Genomic DNA, 17,557 nt, shown 5'->3' on the forward strand with positions numbered 1-17,557 from the left:
GTTACAATTTTCTTACATAATAAATTTTTTTAAAAAGTTACAAAATTTTACAAATTTTCTTGATACAAAATTTAAGGAAGACCACTCAGCAGATTAGAATAGCAACATTTCCGGTGGCTCATTTGGTTAAGCATCTGTTGATTTCAGCTCAGGTCATGATCTCAGTTGGTGAGTTCAAGCCCCACATCAGGCTCTACACTGACAGTGTGGAACCTGCTTGGGACTCTCTCTTTCTGTTCCTCCCTCACTCAAGTTCTTTCTCTCTCAAAATAAATAAACAAACTTGGGGGGCGGGGAAGAATGGCAACATTTCTACAATAATTCACTGAATTCAGAAACAAATTTTGATAAAGCCCATTCCACTCTTATTTTAAAGCAGGTGAATTCTAGGGGTGCCTGGGAGGCTTGGTTGATCAAGCAACTGACTCTTGATTTTGTTTCAGGTCATGATCTCACGGTTCCTGAGTTCAAATCCTACGTTGGACTCTGGACTGATAGCGCAGAACCTGCTTCAGGTTCTTTCTCTCCCTCCTCTCTGCCCCCTTACCCTGCTCATGCAGTCTCTCTCTCTCCCTCTTTCAAAATAAATACATAAACATAACCAGGTGAATTCTAGAATATTTACTATGTTTTTAAAATCCACTTAACATCATTTTCCCTTTTAATACACTATTTTCTATGAAACTGATCTTGCCAATTAGGTTTTGTCAACTGCAATATTTTTCAGAAGGTAATCCCTGCAGATAAACTGTGTTCTACTATGGGGCAAGAGGGTACATCCAAGGACGTTTAGACATCTAAAATAGTATTTATGATCAGGGTACTGTTTCTGAGCACATACCTGAGGCTTAGTAGCAAAATCTTAGCTATTCTTACCAAGGCCTTCATTTTCAACTCTCTACATTTGAGAAAAAGTTATACATATAAAATTTCTCCTATAAAAACAAAATCACCAAAGCATAATAGATATTTTAAGTTATGCTATCAATTACTTAATGATTCTATGAGTATAACATATAAAATATAAAGCTAACCAGTAAAAATAAAACTTCACCTTGGACAAGAAATGCTACAACAAAGATAACCTCTAATTTTTGAAGATGTTCAGCAGGTATCTCCATGATTGGTACCTACATGGGTGGTGATAATATTAATCAAATCGGCAAACAGGAAGAGGTATACAAGTACAAGAAACTTTTGAATGGCACAGCAAAGCTCTCTAACCTATGATGTACATGCTAGAGCCACAATTCCTTGCCTTGGCATGCTTCCAAAATACCTGAAGTATCATTTCTTTGAACCTCTCACTACTGCATTGCCCTCTCTCCACCTCTCCACTGGTCGTTCAGAAACGCTCTGCTCAAGTGTCATTTTCCTAAGAAAGCCTTCTCTGATGCCACTTCTCTGTGGTTTCAGGCAACCTGAATAAGCTGCAATGACAGCATTAATCACATATAACAGTATTTAACTGTCCACTACCCCTAGTTTCTGAAGTGTATTTGCATTTCTAAAAGTTTAGTATTCAATGCCTGATAAATAGTACTTAAAAAACATATTATTTGAATATGCTCTGAATAAATGAGCTGTAGAAAAAATGTGAGATGCTTATAGAACATTTAGATGGTGACAAATGGAAACATGGATCTGAATCGAGGAAGGAAGAGAGCTCATGCTATAGATATGATAATTTTATCCTAAATTTAGGACTGTTGCTTTATCAGATTAACACAAAATTCAACATCAGCTAGTTTATGGACAGACAACTACTGAGAAATATAAAATTTCCTTCATGTTGCTCAATCAAAAGTTACTTTTTAGTTACCAACTTAATTGCTTTCTCAGCTTGATTTAATATAGTTGACATAGTTGATTACCCACTCCCTTTCTCAGTCTACTGCCTTGGCTTCAGTGATGCCAATGAAAATTTCTTCCCAACTCTAGTTACATGTTCTCAGTCTCCTTTGATCCATTTCTTTTTCCCAATGTTTAATGTTGAAGATTCATAGAGGACTACAATATCCCTTTATCATCTCTCTCCCTAGGCAATCTCATCCCATACCGCCCACACGAAGATATCAATTGTAAGCCATATACTGACAATTCCCAACTGAACTATCATCAGCACTCTTTCTGCTTCCCAGAAACTAACAAACGAGAAACTGCTCCTCTCTCCAGTATTCCCTATGTTAAGCACACCAACCAACGACCCTGGAAATCTGCCTTTTCCTCCCTCCATATCCCTTAGTCTAATTCACCACCAAATCCTATCAAGTATACTTCCCCCCGCCCCAATCCAGCTACTTTCTATCACTGCCATCCTGGCAAAGGTGTGGTCTTTAGACCAACACTGGTCCATAAACTATTGTTACTGGGCTGAGATAAGGTAAATACAGAAACTGAGAGAAGTATTTAGAAATATTTATACCCATCTGACACAGCCACAACATCCCTTTTATTTTGTGTCACTAAAGAACCAGTACAGATTAGAAACCAAACCAATCCAAAACAGGTCCTTCTCCACAGATGAGTTTCAGGAACACAGGCCTAACTGGTCTCTGAATTTACGCTTGCCCTTCTCCAATCTGTCCTCTGCAGAGCAGCCAAGTGCTATTTTATAGTAATAATGTAAGTACTTTATTCAGCCTTTTGAATATTACTGAGTGGCTTCCCACTGCACTTGGGATTTAAGTACAAAATGTTTAGCAATGATTAACCACTGAGATATGCTTTACATCACCCAGCTTCATGTGCTGACGTCCAGCCCCTAAAGGACTTTTCAGTTCTAAAAAGCTAAAATTGCTAACATCACTTGGGTAACTCCAGTTATTCCTTCAGGTTTAGCCTAATATTCATTTCTTCAGGTACATTAGTGGGCTTTCATTGCTTATAATAACTTTCTTTTGTGGCAGTTATCATAATTGCAACTATTATTTTGTAATTATCTGTCTAGTTTCTTTATTCCAATAGCTTTGCTTCCATTAATACAGGTAGACTCCTTCGATTACCTCACCAGAGCCTAGCATCGTGCCTGGCACATATCAGTTGTTTGATAACCTTTAAGTAAGTGAATAAAATGTAAATACCTTCAATATCTAGTCACACACAAGATTTGAGATAAGTCTGTGTACCACATGCTTTACAAAAGTTACATCTCCTTTATTTCCCTAAACAACCTAAAAAGACAGGAAAACCCTCATTGAAAAAAAAAATCCAGAAAGGTAAAGAACTTTGTATAAAGTAGCAACAAGGAACTCGAAGATCTGAGAGGCAACAAAAGGTAACAGACCACAACATTACCTTCTGGCCTCACTGCTCACAAAGCTGTATGATTTTGCAGAAGTTAAATAATTTCTCACTTTCTCAGGTTCCTTATTTGTGAACTGGAGATACAATAAAGCCTTCTTCAAGAGACTGTTAGGAGGTTTAAACAAGACATTAAGTTATTTGAAACAATGCCTGGCACAGGGTTTTATAAGTGTTAGTGATTCTCGTTATTCATAATATTACTAGTGCTCTCATAATTTTATCTGCTTACTTGCTTATTGTCTGTCAGTGCCACTCTAAAATAAATTACATAAAAGTAGAGTCCATATTATTACTTGCCGATGGACCTTTTCTCAGTCAGGGTTCTCTAAGAATTAAGCCATAAAAAACTGAGTTAAGTGATTATTTCCCCAGTTCTCGTTATCAAGGTCCACAGCTAGTACCATTTCAGGTACACAGGAGAGGAGTTACTTCATTATACACCTTGGAAGCCTTAGAGCATTAGAGCTTGATATTCATTGGTCTTGGTTCAATAGAGCTGCTCTTATGTATCCTCAATACCTGGCATGAAGTGTTCATTAAATATTTTTAGAATGAATGAATATATATAAAACCAAAGGAAGAGTGCTTAGCACAGAGTAGATGCTGAGTATCAATTTTATTCCGCCTCTTCAAAGTTCCTATAAACTTCCAAAGTCTTACTCTAGGGGAGTCATTTTTCTTGAACCAGGGCTTGTATTATTCAGTCAAAAATGCAGAATATAGACAGGAGGAAAGCCAAGAGATAAAGAAACCAGTGTTGACAGAAATGATGTGGAAGATAGGTAGAATCTGGGTATGTCGGGAAAAGAGTAGAGGCTATTTTAGGCCAGAGAACAGCATAAGCAAAGGTGCTGTCACTCAAATTTTGGAGTATATTTCATTGGTGACACAAAAAATAATTTAAACTATATGTGGGCAAACATCTTTATTTTGATAGTTGCATATATCACTATTTATAACAATACTAAACAGTATCAGGATTTTAACTGTGTTGTTAAAAAAAAAGTTTCAAGAAAATAATAATGCCCAGGAGGTAAGCAGATATGACAAAAATTGTCAGGGTTTTAAAGAGTAAGTAAAAGCTGGGAAACATCAAAGCATGATCATGTTAACAAACATAACATCTTACAGAGAAAAGCCACTAGTCTTTTGAACGAAGCCAAGCTCTTGAACAGCAATTCAACATAAAGGACAGATGGGTGTGAACAGTCAGTTTTCAGTACTTAATTTGTAATATACTAAAATTCTTATCAGTAAAACCCTAGTTTTCCACTATGATATTAAATCTACTGTGTATCTGAATTTCATTTATTCTTGAAACAAAGATACCCGAAGCTGAGACTGACCTGCTTGTAGCCTGGTAACTTACCTGAAAATAGGGAGCTAAAGCTGCACTTTTCACACTAGAAGGAATTAATTTATCCGGTAACAAAATATGAATCATATCTACATCAAAAAAGGTGTTAAATGAAAAAGAGCAAAAAGCAGCTTTCTATTCCCACCTTCCTTCCCCAAAATTAACCTATCATTAGTCAAACCAAGTCAAGCTAAGAGATGATGATAAAGAATATTTAAGTTATGCAATTATCACTACCATCTTATCAAGTATATCACTATCCCCATTTTATACTTGTATGAATACTGAGGCATAGAGAGATTAAATAACTTGCCCAAGGCCAAAGCTGGTAAGTGGCAAGGCTGGTGGTTAGATCTGTCAGTTCAGCTACATCTGAGCTTTGAACCACTGGGCACCATTTCTCTCAAGAATAAACAGAATGAAAATTTGAAATATTCCACCCTTCCCATTATGGCACCAGAGATGTAATCCCAAGGGATAAACCTTTTATTACTTAAATTTCCTGTCTAAGAAACAGTGGATTCTGAAGCTGCAAGGAAAAGCTGGGAAGACAAGTACTATAATGGAAATCTAGGCCCAGGATTATTCAAACACAAAGAGTCAAAAACCTAAAAAGTATGGCTGAATGACACAATTCACAGAGAAAGAAGCCAAAAGTTAAGACAAGCAAAAGGTGAATCTTATTTCCTGAATCTACTGCTCTGAGAGAAAACTCGATCATTCCCTTCCTTTTATTCAGCACACATAGAATCAAGAGGGAAAAGAGTTACGAGAAAGGATAGCACAAGGGAATACAAGGGGAAAGTGAAGACTTGAACCTTGAATCGCAGAGTTGGCCTGATGTAACCTGGTGAACCTGAGAAAGAATTTGTGACATGGCAATGTGTGCTTGGAGGTAGAGAGGTAGGCTGCATGAACACGGCAGTAAACACTGAACGTCTGGCTGGAGAGTAGAGAATTTACCCTAAAATGGGCTTATAGGGATAACTTCACACGTAACGTATGTTTGGGACGAGAGGTGTGGGTGAAGACGCTGGGGGGCGGGTAGGGGCTTCCTTCTTTGAGCAGTACTCCCGGTGGGAAAAATAATCCGACAATATATAAAAGAGCGGGAGCGGAGGTATTACAGGTATAGAGGAGGCCGACTGAGGAAGGAAAAGGGGCGAGGCTTGTGGAGGAAAGTCTAGGGGAGCCTGGNCAGCGAGGGCGCGTGCGCGCGGCGGCGGCGTGGGCTCGCAATGCTTTTCCTCCCTCCCTCCCGCGCCGGTCACTTCCGGGCCGGCCCGGATCCGTCGCCGGGTTTTGGAAGCCGCCGCTGCCGCCTGTGCCAGGCACTGGGCTCACAGCCGGGCGCGTCCGCTGCAGTGGCCGCTGCTGAGAGGGCAAGTAGTTACCTCGCCTGGCAGGGAGCTCCCTTCGACCCAGCATTAAACTTTCCTTACCTAGAAAGCCCACTGCTAACACCTCTTAAAGCGATAGACGTAGGGTGCGGAAGGAGGCGACTGTTTCTCCGTACGATTTCTTTGAGGTTGAGGCTGACTAGGAAGCCAGTATGCAACTTTTATGAACCCTTGTTGTGAGCCCGTAACTATGTGAAGAGCTAAGACAAAAACAGCAGTGTACAGTCTCCAGCGAGAAACACAGACAACTCCGGGTAGGCCAATGAAGTGCCTCTGTGGAACGGTTTTCGGTTGGAGGAGATGAACCTCAAAAGGAAGTGTCAGGCCTAGGAAGGGAGGGATCCGCCGAGAGGCAGCCAAGGTTGCTTGCAAAGCACTGAAAAACAGGTGGCATCCCATGACTGACGTCGGCAAATTATGCTATATCTAAGCAAATGTCTGAAGAGATGAGGAGACTGCCTTATGGAGTTTAAGGAAAGGTGGCAACAGAACGACATTCGGGACTCGTAAGAGAAAACTTGTTCTAGCTGCCAAGGATATTCTCTTTAAAAGAGGTTTGAGGGACGAATATCATTGAAGGCCCCCCTCCCCAATTCCTTCCACTTTAACTGCGCATCAGTGAACTGTTTACCTCTTTTACCCCCAAGAAAGAGAGGTGGGAGAAAGACATTATTTTTAGCACTGTAATCACAGACTTGTTAAGATCTTTTGAAATCCTCTCAACTTCATTGCAGTTTTATGGTAGAGATTATTCCCATCTTACAGATAAAGCAACTGAGGAACAGAAGTAATAAGTAACTCATCCAAGGGTGAATGGAGTTTGAATACTGGGAAAGCAGAGTTCCCCTCACTTCAAATTAATACTACTCAGGCTATCTTATTCATCGTATTTAACACCCAAAACATGTGTGGGATACAACCAGCATCAAAGATTTTCAGAAAAAAAGGTAAGATCAGCATAACCAGAAAATTCAAAATTGCCTTAGCCAAAAGTTAAAAAGCAGAAGTGGAAGTGACCATTAGTGTGCTAGGAACTGGTGGGGAGAGGAAGTGTTAGTGCAAAAGTTCACGTTCTCCAAACATAAAGAAAAAAACAGTTATGACTATTTGCTGTACTCGTTGTAGGTCTCTGTTAACTTTACAATACGTGACAGTGAAAAACTATGTATAATTTTCCCCCAGGCCTTATAGCTCTTTCAACCCCATAATATTATATCATACCCTCTCTTCCATTGGTCAGTCGTTGTTAGGCACTAATACATGTAATATACTCAATCAATCAAATTATAATAAATTCTTAAAAACGATTTTCAATAGGGAATGAAAAACTGAGTGGTACTTGGCTTACCCTTGACACTTGACTGGGTTCTAGTTAGGGGTGGTTTTCCTTCAAGTATGTCAAATAAGTCCTCAGAGTATTTTCATAGTCCTTTCTCTAGGCTTGATCTCTTTGTAATGTTAGGACATAGCATTCTTTTTCTTGGTGACTTCATCCTCTGATAAAGTACAAGTATGGCTTGTAACTAATGCAAATAAAACGGTGATGGTTTGGCAAAGTAAAAGATGGTTCTATGGTCAATAAGCTTGGATTAGAGCTTGTGCTATATTACCAGTTTCCTAAAAAACTACTATCTTGATTTGATTTCAAAGTTATTGGATACCTATTGAAAAACTATACTATAATAAGCTATAGTTTATTGCTGCCTTAGGTGGCTTTTATACAAATAAGTAACAGCTTTATCACTGGTAAAGAGCATAGTATGCTTCAACTGGTCATTTATCAGGTTTGCATTGCTTACGGCATTAACCATTAGGGTCATCCAGTTCCTTAGACAATAAGAAAATTTGATACTAATTTTTCTGTTCCTAGTCAGTTTTCTGTAGAAAACCATTCAGGTTCCTCAGTGAATGACTTGGAAGTTCTACTTATTGTAATTAATAGGTTGACAGTAAACATCAGGAGAGCCATTCTCTGAGCTTCATGAGCACAGATGAGAACTAGCCTTTGGATCTTCCTGACCCAACACTATGAGGCTCATCTGAAGAGCCAACCAAGCATCCCACTTAGATTAGTGACTGCAGCATTTTATTCCCCTTTTCTAAATTCAGAGATGCCCCCATTTTATGACTGGGTAACCATGCAATGGACTCACCCCTGCCTTCTGTACTACCACCTGTTTTGCACTATCATTTTCCAATTCTAGCTGTCAAAAACTAAAGCATGCGGTGAGTGGCAAACAGTTTCCAAATTCATTATTATTTTGGGTTTAGAGTCCAAACAGTGGTAATAGGCTTTTTAGCAAACAGGATATAATTCCTGAATCCTAAGTGAGTCACTCTCTGTGCTTCCCTGGATATTTTGCTCTTACCCCCACCCTTCCTAAAGTGGTCCACTAAACTCTTCTCTCCTAGTGAGCTGGCTTCCCTATATCTTTCTAACCATTATTCTCTCCTGTCTTGAATTTTCTTCGAGGGAACCAAACTCAGGCCTTCCTTTCATAAACTAACAGTTGTGAGCAAGCATTTAACATAACATTTAGCTTTTGGAGTTTATTTTCAAAGAAAAGAGTAACTTGGTTGTTAATTATTTTTCACTGTTATACATTTTATCTTCTTTATTTGAAAGAAAACACTAAAGTTCTTGTTTAATAACTTGTGAGTTAGTTTACATGTAATTTCATTTTCTCTTCCCATCTCTCTATTTCTTTCTCTGTCTCTAGCTTTTTACCTTGCTTGTGAATTCCTAGTTTTGTAGCACTTTGCATTATAGGATACTCATTTTTTAAAGATCTGAAAACCTGGGGCACCTGAGTGGCTCAATTAAGTGTCCGACTTCAGCTCAGGTTATGATCTCGCAGCTCACAAGTTCAAGCTCTTCATTAGCCTCTGTGCTGACAGCTCAGAGCCTGGAGCCTGCTTCAGATTCTTTGTCTCCCTCTCTTTCTGACCCTCCCTGCATTCTCACTGTCTCTCTCTCTCTCAAAAATAAGTAAACATTAAAAAAAATTTCTTGAAGATCAGAAAACTTTAGAATTCTAGAATTATACTTAAAACCCTTGTGTAGTAATGCCTATGGCAAGAAAGGTCAAGTAAGTTTGATGTACTTATTATTCAAAAATCATTCCCAGAAAACTGAGATAGGACCCACCCAGAATTCTGAGAACAGGATCATTTTTTTTTTTTTTACATCCTTCCTTGGCACCTTTATTTTCATGTCCCCAGCCACATTATGTCAAATATTTCAGGATACTCTCTTGTTTCAAATTAAATATATATTCATGTATTTAATTCTTTGGTCCTTTGAATAATCTATGGAGTCTACTATAAGAAAGATGATTTTTGCTGTTTTTCTTCTATCACCATTTGAAGAATAAGGGTTGAGTTGCAGTTCGCTGGTTGGCATTCTGTTACACTTTATAGCCACTCAATTGAATACTAATTTTAATCAGTTTTGAAACATTCTGAAGATCTTAAAACATTAGTTATCCTAGATTCTGGATCACTAATACCTACTAAATGGGAAATAGCAATACTGTACCTCTACCTAGGCAAGAAATCATCTTAGAAAAATCTTGGGTTACCCTATCTACAAATTCTCTATTTACAACTGTAATAGAAAAAAACAAAAATAATCTCTTTGACAGGATTATCCAAAGCTCCTACATCATCCCTCCAGGTATTCCCTGAGGACTTACTCTCATCAAGGTTACTTACAGTTGGTGGAAATCTACTGTGCCAGAATCCAGGCGGTTGCTGCTACCAGGATCTAGTAGTCCTGGTGACCTCTGTATTCTTCAGTTTGACTAGCTAAGCTCTTTCTCCTCTGCTGGTGCGCTGGCCCTGCCCCTGCTCTGCTCTCAGGTAACTCGAGAAGTTGTGGTTGATTTTGGAACTTGGAAATAGTCCCAAAGGAAGCCTAGAGTTGTTCACTGTGCTCTCCAGCCAGAGGTCACCAGCCTCTGTAGCAACCTCAAATGGCTCTAGATGTACAGCTACTCAGTCTTCTTTTATCTCTGCTCAGTCATCACAATGTCTCCAGGTCAGGGTCTTTGGTCCCCTCCCAGAGAGACACACCCTTCTGCCTATCAGGGCAATTTATGGCTAGAGGAGTTTATTTAAACATCCGCCCCTGCAAAGCCCATGGGGTGGTTCCCTGTCTAGCTTTGTCCTTGAAAATTGGGATCACTTCACTTGACTCCCCTCTGACCATGACTTAAGAAACAATAGCTCCGTGGCCATTTTCTTTGGACACATCAAGGAGCCCTGCCTCCAGAGTAATCTCCAGTGACCTCCTGTTTCACTCAAAGGCACCCCTCCTCTCAAGGGTGAGGCTTATAGAATTGGGCCCTGCTCCGAGACCCCCAATCTAAAAGTCCTAGAGGTCCCACTGGATGAGCTCTAGCAGTGTTCCTGGGATTTCCCAGTAGCCAATCACACTAGGTGAACCTGGGAGCCTTGGAACCTCTGTGACCCCAGTATTCCTTGACTCACTGATTTTTCACTGCTTCGCTGCTTAGAAGGACTGAGTTCTCCGCTCAGTCCTCTCTTCCCTTCTGCCACCTACTCCCTTTAGAAACTGAGGCCTGGTGTCTAACTCTTAACAATTCTGCATTCATACCTCTCCATAACATCGAGTGGCCACCTACCTCCAGATGGTTCTTTCTTCTTGTCAGATCCCTTTGCTGATAGCCTGACTGCCAGTCTGGAAACCCTGGTATGGCCATTCCCAAAATTAGAAACCAGACTGGGCATCTTCAGGGACAATGCTGCACCTCCCAGCACCCAGTCAAGCCTAGCCTCTGCATCTGTCTCAGACACCCTTCCCCAAGCCTCCCTCTTCTACCTACCCCTACATTTCTGGGCTTCGTGATTTGGGTTTCTGCCTTCCGGTCCTTGCCTGCCCATCCTTACTGAATTTCTAACACATTCTTGACCTTCCCTGCCTGAACTATGCCAGGCTAAAGAAGGACCAACTCAAGGGCTACATAATCCCTGGAAATTCTTTCAGAGGCCTTTTCCCACATCCTGTCAAACATGAAAATATAGCCATAGCCCACATGAAAAATACAATGTCTGATCATGCAAAATGAAAGAGATTCATATAATTTTCCTCTTGAAATATTTATTAATGTCATTTAGCATTCTTATGTATATTTTAGAGTCAAGACATTTTCTTTTCCTTCACTCAATCTGATAAAACCTGGAAAAACATATAGGCCCTTGGGGCTGTGCCTTTAGTGAGAACCTGAACCTTAAAAGGATTTAAAAAAATGTCTCTGGAAGGGAAGGCCATAAGCACTTCCACACTTGATTCAGGTTCAAGCCCTCCCCTCTAATTCCTATCATCACTTAAATCTTTTTCTTTTCCAGTTTTTAATAGCTGGGCTTCCCTTTTTGATCCCCTGCCTTGGTCATTCACCTTTTATTCACTCTGTTCACACAGACACTCCTTTTATTCCAAATGCCAGCTGGCCTGCTGGGATTTCACAGCATCACAAGACCCTGGATTTGCTTTTACAGTGCTCCTTCTACCACTGTGGGCCCACCATTACTATCTTAAAGCCTCCTACCCCCAGGAGACCACAGTTTTGGATCATGGTTCTTGTTTCCTTGACCCTGTAGTTATGATGATGTCTGCAGCTGTGTCCAGCTCTCTGGTGGCTCCTCTGTTCAATGGGACAGGTCCAGTACTGTGTTTTGGATGCTTCAGTCTTACCCTGTCTGCTGGGACTGACCAGTGAGGCCCACTTGTATCTGAAGCAGGATAACTACCAAAAATCATACTTTACATTTTTGCACATTAAGTGTCTGTTCACATTTATCTGCTTTAGGTATCTCCATCACTGAAGGCCTTTTATGCCTCAGTTATCAACAGCATCACTGCTATACTTTTCTAGAGGTTTTTCTGATCACTCAATATTGCAGATGGAGAGTATGTATAAGAAACCAAATGTCCCCAGTAATTATCCTAGATTATGTCCCTTCTAAATACTTAGCTGAAATAGCCACTAGAAGTTCAGCTTTTACTCTCCATGATTTCTGGTTTTATAGTAGTGATTCTACAATTTCAATAACTTCTTAAAATCAAGTTATGCATATTCAGTGCACATAGTGAACCCGTGAAGAGGGAAAGTCTACAACAATACATTATTGCCATTATTGCCTCTTTAGTGTACTTTCTCAGTTTCTTTTTTCCCAGAAAGAAAATTAGGTTAGCCTTTTAAACATTGTCTTCTGCTGTAGTCTACGAATTTGAGAGGAAAGGTGATGAATGTTTTCATTTTCATGTTGTCAGGAGCTCAGCAAGAAATTGCTTCTATTTTGAATGTGGGGCCTACTGTGTGCAAAAGAGATGTGACAAAATCCAAGTGTCCTTTCTGAACACCTGTTAGAGCTGGGGTTTTGGGTTGGTTTTTTTTTTTTCTTTTATTTCTCCTAGTTGTAATTACTATGGTCTAGATATTTACACAAAATGTTTTTGTGTTTCATCTGTCAAATTCCTTTTCTGAGTTTGATTTTTAGTGTACGTATTTGTTTGGTCCACGGATAAACCTAAGATGTTTTTCTTACCTTGAAGGAAAAGGTGATTTAGTACTGGAATGTTTACTTGGTGTCTTGATCTAATTTGTGATACCCTTGCATTGGCAAAATGTCCACAAGACAATGTGATGGTTCTGAGCTTGTTTCCTTCAGATCCTTCCCTTGGTCTTCTCTGCTCCAAGTCTTGGCCAGTTCCAGGTTGTTTCCCAAGCTCCTGTGTCAGCTGACTTCCTGCAGAGTTAGGCCAATAGGAAGCACTGTCAGGAGCCTGCAGGGTGGGAGGAAGGGAGAAATCAGTGTATTTCTCCCCTCTCTTTCTGCCTCAAGCATTGTTCCCTTCAAGAACTAAGTATCCTCCCAGGTCCCATCTCCTGCTGGATAAATCTACCATGGAATTAGCCCTGGGCCCTGGCAATACTCTTTCCTGCCTGTTTAAAAGTGTTATGGCGTCCAGTGGTTGCTAACCCCTAGATTCTGTTTTTCCATCACCTACGCAATAAGATTCCTTGTATCAAATTCTCTGAAGTAATGAATGTGTTTTTTTTTTTTCTTTCTGGTTAGACTCAGCACATTTATCCATTTTATGTTTTCATAAGAATCTTACCCTGTTTGTCAGACAAAGAATGATTTTTACAGAGAAGTAGTCATTTTAAACTTATGGATCTGTCTGTGCTCATCTACATGGCTTGACTAATGTCTTTGTTCTTTCTGCTTCTTATCTCCTGTACTTGATTCCCACCTCCCATAATGCCCAATCCATTCCTTTTCTCTGCCACTTTCCATTCTTAGAGCATATGACATCTATCTTCTGGAGTCATATCACCATGGATGCACAATGATTTGCTTTTTAATGTTTAAATTCCTTTTTATATAATGTTGTTAACAAGCGTACCACAGCTGTAGGATACCAAAAAAGGCACTGAATTTTTCATCCAGAATTTGATCCCTAAGCCTCTTGTACAATAGGACCCTTGGTCATAAAACAGGAAAAAAATATAACTTCATTAGATCTAGCATATGAGATTAGCATGAGATTAAAATGTGTGAAAGTATTTTGTAAATGATAAAATGCTAAGCAACTGTAAGATGTTATTTAAAAACAGTAAATAAGACTAGTTATTTTTTCTTAAAACAAGTGTAATTTTAAAAGTTAGCAGCAAAGATATTTCCCAATTGGAATTTATACCGTGTTTAGTGGCATCACGTCTAACACATCACTTCTTAATCTCAGTTATTTTGACACTTGAGACTAGATAATTCTTTATTCTGGGGGAGGGGGGTCGTTCTGTACAGGTAAAATGTTTAGTGGAATCCTTCCATCTATATGCTAGATGCCAATTAGCACCCTTGCCTTCAGTTTTGACAGCCAGAACATCTGTAAACATTGCCAAGTGTCCCCTGGGAGAAAGGGATGAGCAAAAACACTCCAAATTGAGAACCACTAATCTAAGTAAACCTACTTGGAAAAATGTCACCTTTTTAAAAATAGAAGTTGTTAAAAAATAAATAAAGGAGTTTGGTTTTCTAAAGAAGATTATGGGGAAGGACTTTTTAAAAATGTAGCGATGGGGACACTTGGGTGGTTTAATTGGTTACGTGTCTGACCTCAGCTCAGGTCATGATCTCATGGTTCACAAGTTCAAACCCCACATCAGACTCTGTGCTGACAGCTCAGAGCCTGGAGCTTGTTTCAGATTGTGCCTCCCTCTCTCTCTGCTCCTTCTCTGCTCTTACTTTGTCTCTCTCTCTCTCTCAAAAATAAATAAAACATTAAGTTTTTTTAAAAAATGTAGACATGAAACATAACCTGTCTTAAGAGATCAATAAACTTTGCAGTGAAGTCAGTTATTGTCACAGCAGTGATGTGTCTCACTAAGTATTTATGTTGGAGAGATTAATCTTCCTGCTTAGTATTGAGGTTGGGCTACCTAACCAAGATGGGCTTTCTTCATATAATTACTTCTTTTTGTTATTTATATTAGGTATTAAAAACATACTAATACTTTATATCCGACTATCATATGTTGATGTCTTTTGATGTCCTTTAAGGCATCATTGGGTACTAAATAGGAACATATATTTCAGTCATAATATGACTCAGATATTCTGGGTCTGTACTTGTGTAGACTACCTTTAGTAGCAGCAGGAGTTAGAATTTTATGAGCATCATGACTAGGCCATAATCAGTAGAATCCTTCATATTATTATAATTCCTAACACGATACTCTTAGCTGCCATTGACTTATCATTGGGTAACGGACCATAGCTATTTAAAATCTAGGAATTATTATTTTAAAAATATTGATTCCAGTTTTCCAAACATGTCTTTTTTAGCTTATATTGTCAGCAGGTTTTTAAGACAAGTTTCTCATGTTCAACTGTGCTGGTTAGCTTTCTTCCTAGCTTAAGAAAATATTGACCAAAGCAGATTGTAAAACAGGAGAAGCAGGTTGTAGTAATAAGGCTACTTTTGCTGGGAAGACAGAAGAGATGTACTGTCCTTCACATGACTATTTTGCTAAGCTTTGTGGATACATAGCATTTCCAAGACTGGTAAAAAGGATACTAATGCTTCCAAACAATTAAGATTCATTTCCTCATCTATGATTTACATTCTCCTGGTTAAACTTTCTTTGAGAGACTATGGACCCTCTTTGAAGGATTTATCAACATGAATAATACTACTATAATTATTAATATATATTGTTCTTAATGGTTTTTTAAATTTTTTTTCATAGAGTATTTTAATTGAAACGGTCTTAATGATTGAGTTAAGTGGTAGAAGTTTAGGATGAAGACATTGCAGTTAAGTTGGGCCAGAAATTTGGGGCCTTCTTATTTGTTGTCATACTACTGAATTTGAATGATTTTAGTTCAGGCCTACTTCCACATTCACTGCCATTTCCCCAGTTAATTACATATTATATCTGGTCTGTAAATTTCCCATCTATCAGACCCCTGTGGAGAAATTAGGATGTGTAAACTGTCAAGACAAAGCTTGGGCTAGGATACCACACCATAAATGAATATTCCACAGTAGAATTCTCTTGTTTCTGGAGAAGGAATGTGTTTGTGGTATCAGTGTTTGCTTCATCTGTGTTTTATTTTGTTTTGTTTTTTATAACCTTAGAAACAAAAAACTATGTAAACACATATAATCTGAGCCAAATTTCCCACCCATTCTCATTATATATAAAGAAATAAATACACTGATGATAAGCCATTTTAGAGTCCTTCCTGCTACTACCTTTTCTTCTTAAGAAAAGGTCACAGTTGGAGTTCCAGAGTCTAGATTTACCTTTCCACCTATAACAACCAAAACAAACAAAAACAGAACAGACAAAATACATTAAAAATGATTTTTAAGACACTGTTTATGAGGTAATAAAGGATAGTGATTCTGGAAAGACAAGAAACAAAAGAGCTGAGATCTGTTGCTCCAGCACACTAACTTGATAAAGGTTGCAGGCCCTGACATATGGAAGGGAAACTAAGCCCAGTTAGGACCATAAATTGAAGAGACACACATGAGAGTCCAGGGAGATCAGGGCAGTGAGAGTTGATAGGACAAGAGACAGAGCAGAGAGCTGCACAGAAAGCAAACTGGCAACGTTTGGAGTACCTTGGAGTACCGGTGTCAAATACTCAGCAAAATCCTGATCAGCACATGCTGTGAGGAAACTACCTAGGCTCAGGAAAGAATCCTCTATCCTGAGGATATCCTGGCACATATAGGGCCAGAAATAGTGTCTGTTCCCTTCAACCCAAGTAGAAACACTCATAGTTTATAAGGCCTGGGTAGATTACTCAAAAATGTCTTGCTTTATTAGTGGGGAATAATTAGCTTTGAGGACTACTCCCAGTCTGTCAAACAAACAATAAAAGCAAAGCCTGAAAAGATTATCTGTTTCCAGTCTCTTAGCATCATTCCTGAACAAAGCTCAAGAAGGTGTATGAAAATTCAAAAGTATCCAGCACCCAAGAAAATAAAATCACAAAGTATGCATTTAGTCAAAGACTACCAGGCATGCAAAGACATAGGAAAACAACCTACAATGAGAATAACAGGTTGGTCAAAACTGTCCCCAAATTGACATAGATGATATAATTAGTAGCAATGAACATCAAAACAATTTTTGTGATTATATTCTATATATTTAAAGGGGTAAGTAGAAAAGAAAAAGAAAAAGACCCCAATCAAATTTCTAGAGATTAAAGATACAATGTTTAGGATGAAAAATACACTTGACAGGATTAATAGCAAATTACATTCGGCGGAAGATTAGTGAGTTTGAAGGCTTAGCAATAAAAACTATCCAGAGTGAAACAGAGAAAAAGGACCATCCTTCCCCAATTAAAGAGTATTAGTGAGTTGTGGGACAACTTTAAGTGGCCTAACATATGGTGTGGGTAATTAGAGTCCCCCACAGGAGAAAGGGGTAGGAGCAGAAAAAAATTTTATTGAAAAAATATGTCAAAATCCTTTCCAAATTTAACAATTATAGATGCACAAATTCAAGAAGCTCAATGAAACCCAGTTGCAAAAAACATGAAGAAAATTACACCAAGGTTTATCATCAACAAATTGTTTGAAAATGGTGATTAAAAAGGAAAAACCTAAAAGTATCCAAAGATAACATACGTGTACAAAACAATAGAGAGTGAAAAGAGTTTTTTGTTTTAACTGGAAGAAATCCAAATGAGAGAACACAGTGGAGCAGCATCTTTAAAGTAATGAAAAAACTTGTCAGCTTAGAATTTTATGTCCTGCTAAAATATTTTTCAACAGCAGTGATGTAAAGATATTTTCAGACATATAAAATCTGGAAAAATTCATTCCCAGTGGACACATGGTATGAGAAATATAAGAAGTTAGGGGCGCCTGGGTGGCTTAGTCGGTTAAGTGTCCGACTTTAGCTTAGGTCATGATCTCACGGTTCGTGGGTTCGAGCCC

At 38.8% G+C, this 17,557-nt stretch overlaps 1 protein-coding gene and 1 long non-coding RNA gene across 5 annotated transcripts in view; one reads left to right on the forward strand and one right to left on the reverse strand.

Annotated features, from left to right (window-relative positions):
• Positions 1–3,399, reverse strand: part of SPOPL (speckle type BTB/POZ protein like) — a 65,624-nt gene extending 62,225 nt beyond the window's left edge. For 2 of the 4 annotated variants that reach the window (XM_077767811.1, XM_077767812.1), the window contains exon 1: positions 3,298–3,387. The gene's annotated coding sequence lies outside the window, so the exon portion shown is untranslated. Of the gene's footprint in view, positions 1–3,297 lie in introns of all 4 variants that reach the window. The other 2 variants (XM_077767813.1, XM_077767814.1) reach the window with 2 other exon arrangements.
• Positions 3,400–6,319: 2,920 nt separating this feature from the next.
• Positions 6,320–17,557, forward strand: part of LOC144234463 (uncharacterized) — a 222,707-nt gene continuing 211,469 nt past the window's right edge. The window contains exon 1 of the long non-coding RNA XR_013335961.1: positions 6,320–7,010. This is a non-coding gene — a long non-coding RNA (uncharacterized LOC144234463). The remainder of the gene's footprint in view (positions 7,011–17,557) is intronic.

This window comes from Crocuta crocuta, unplaced genomic scaffold (assembly GCF_008692635.1).
Source record: "Crocuta crocuta isolate KB4526 unplaced genomic scaffold, BGI_CrCroc_1.0 scaffold154, whole genome shotgun sequence".
Classification (NCBI taxonomy): Eukaryota; Metazoa; Chordata; class Mammalia; order Carnivora; family Hyaenidae; genus Crocuta; species Crocuta crocuta.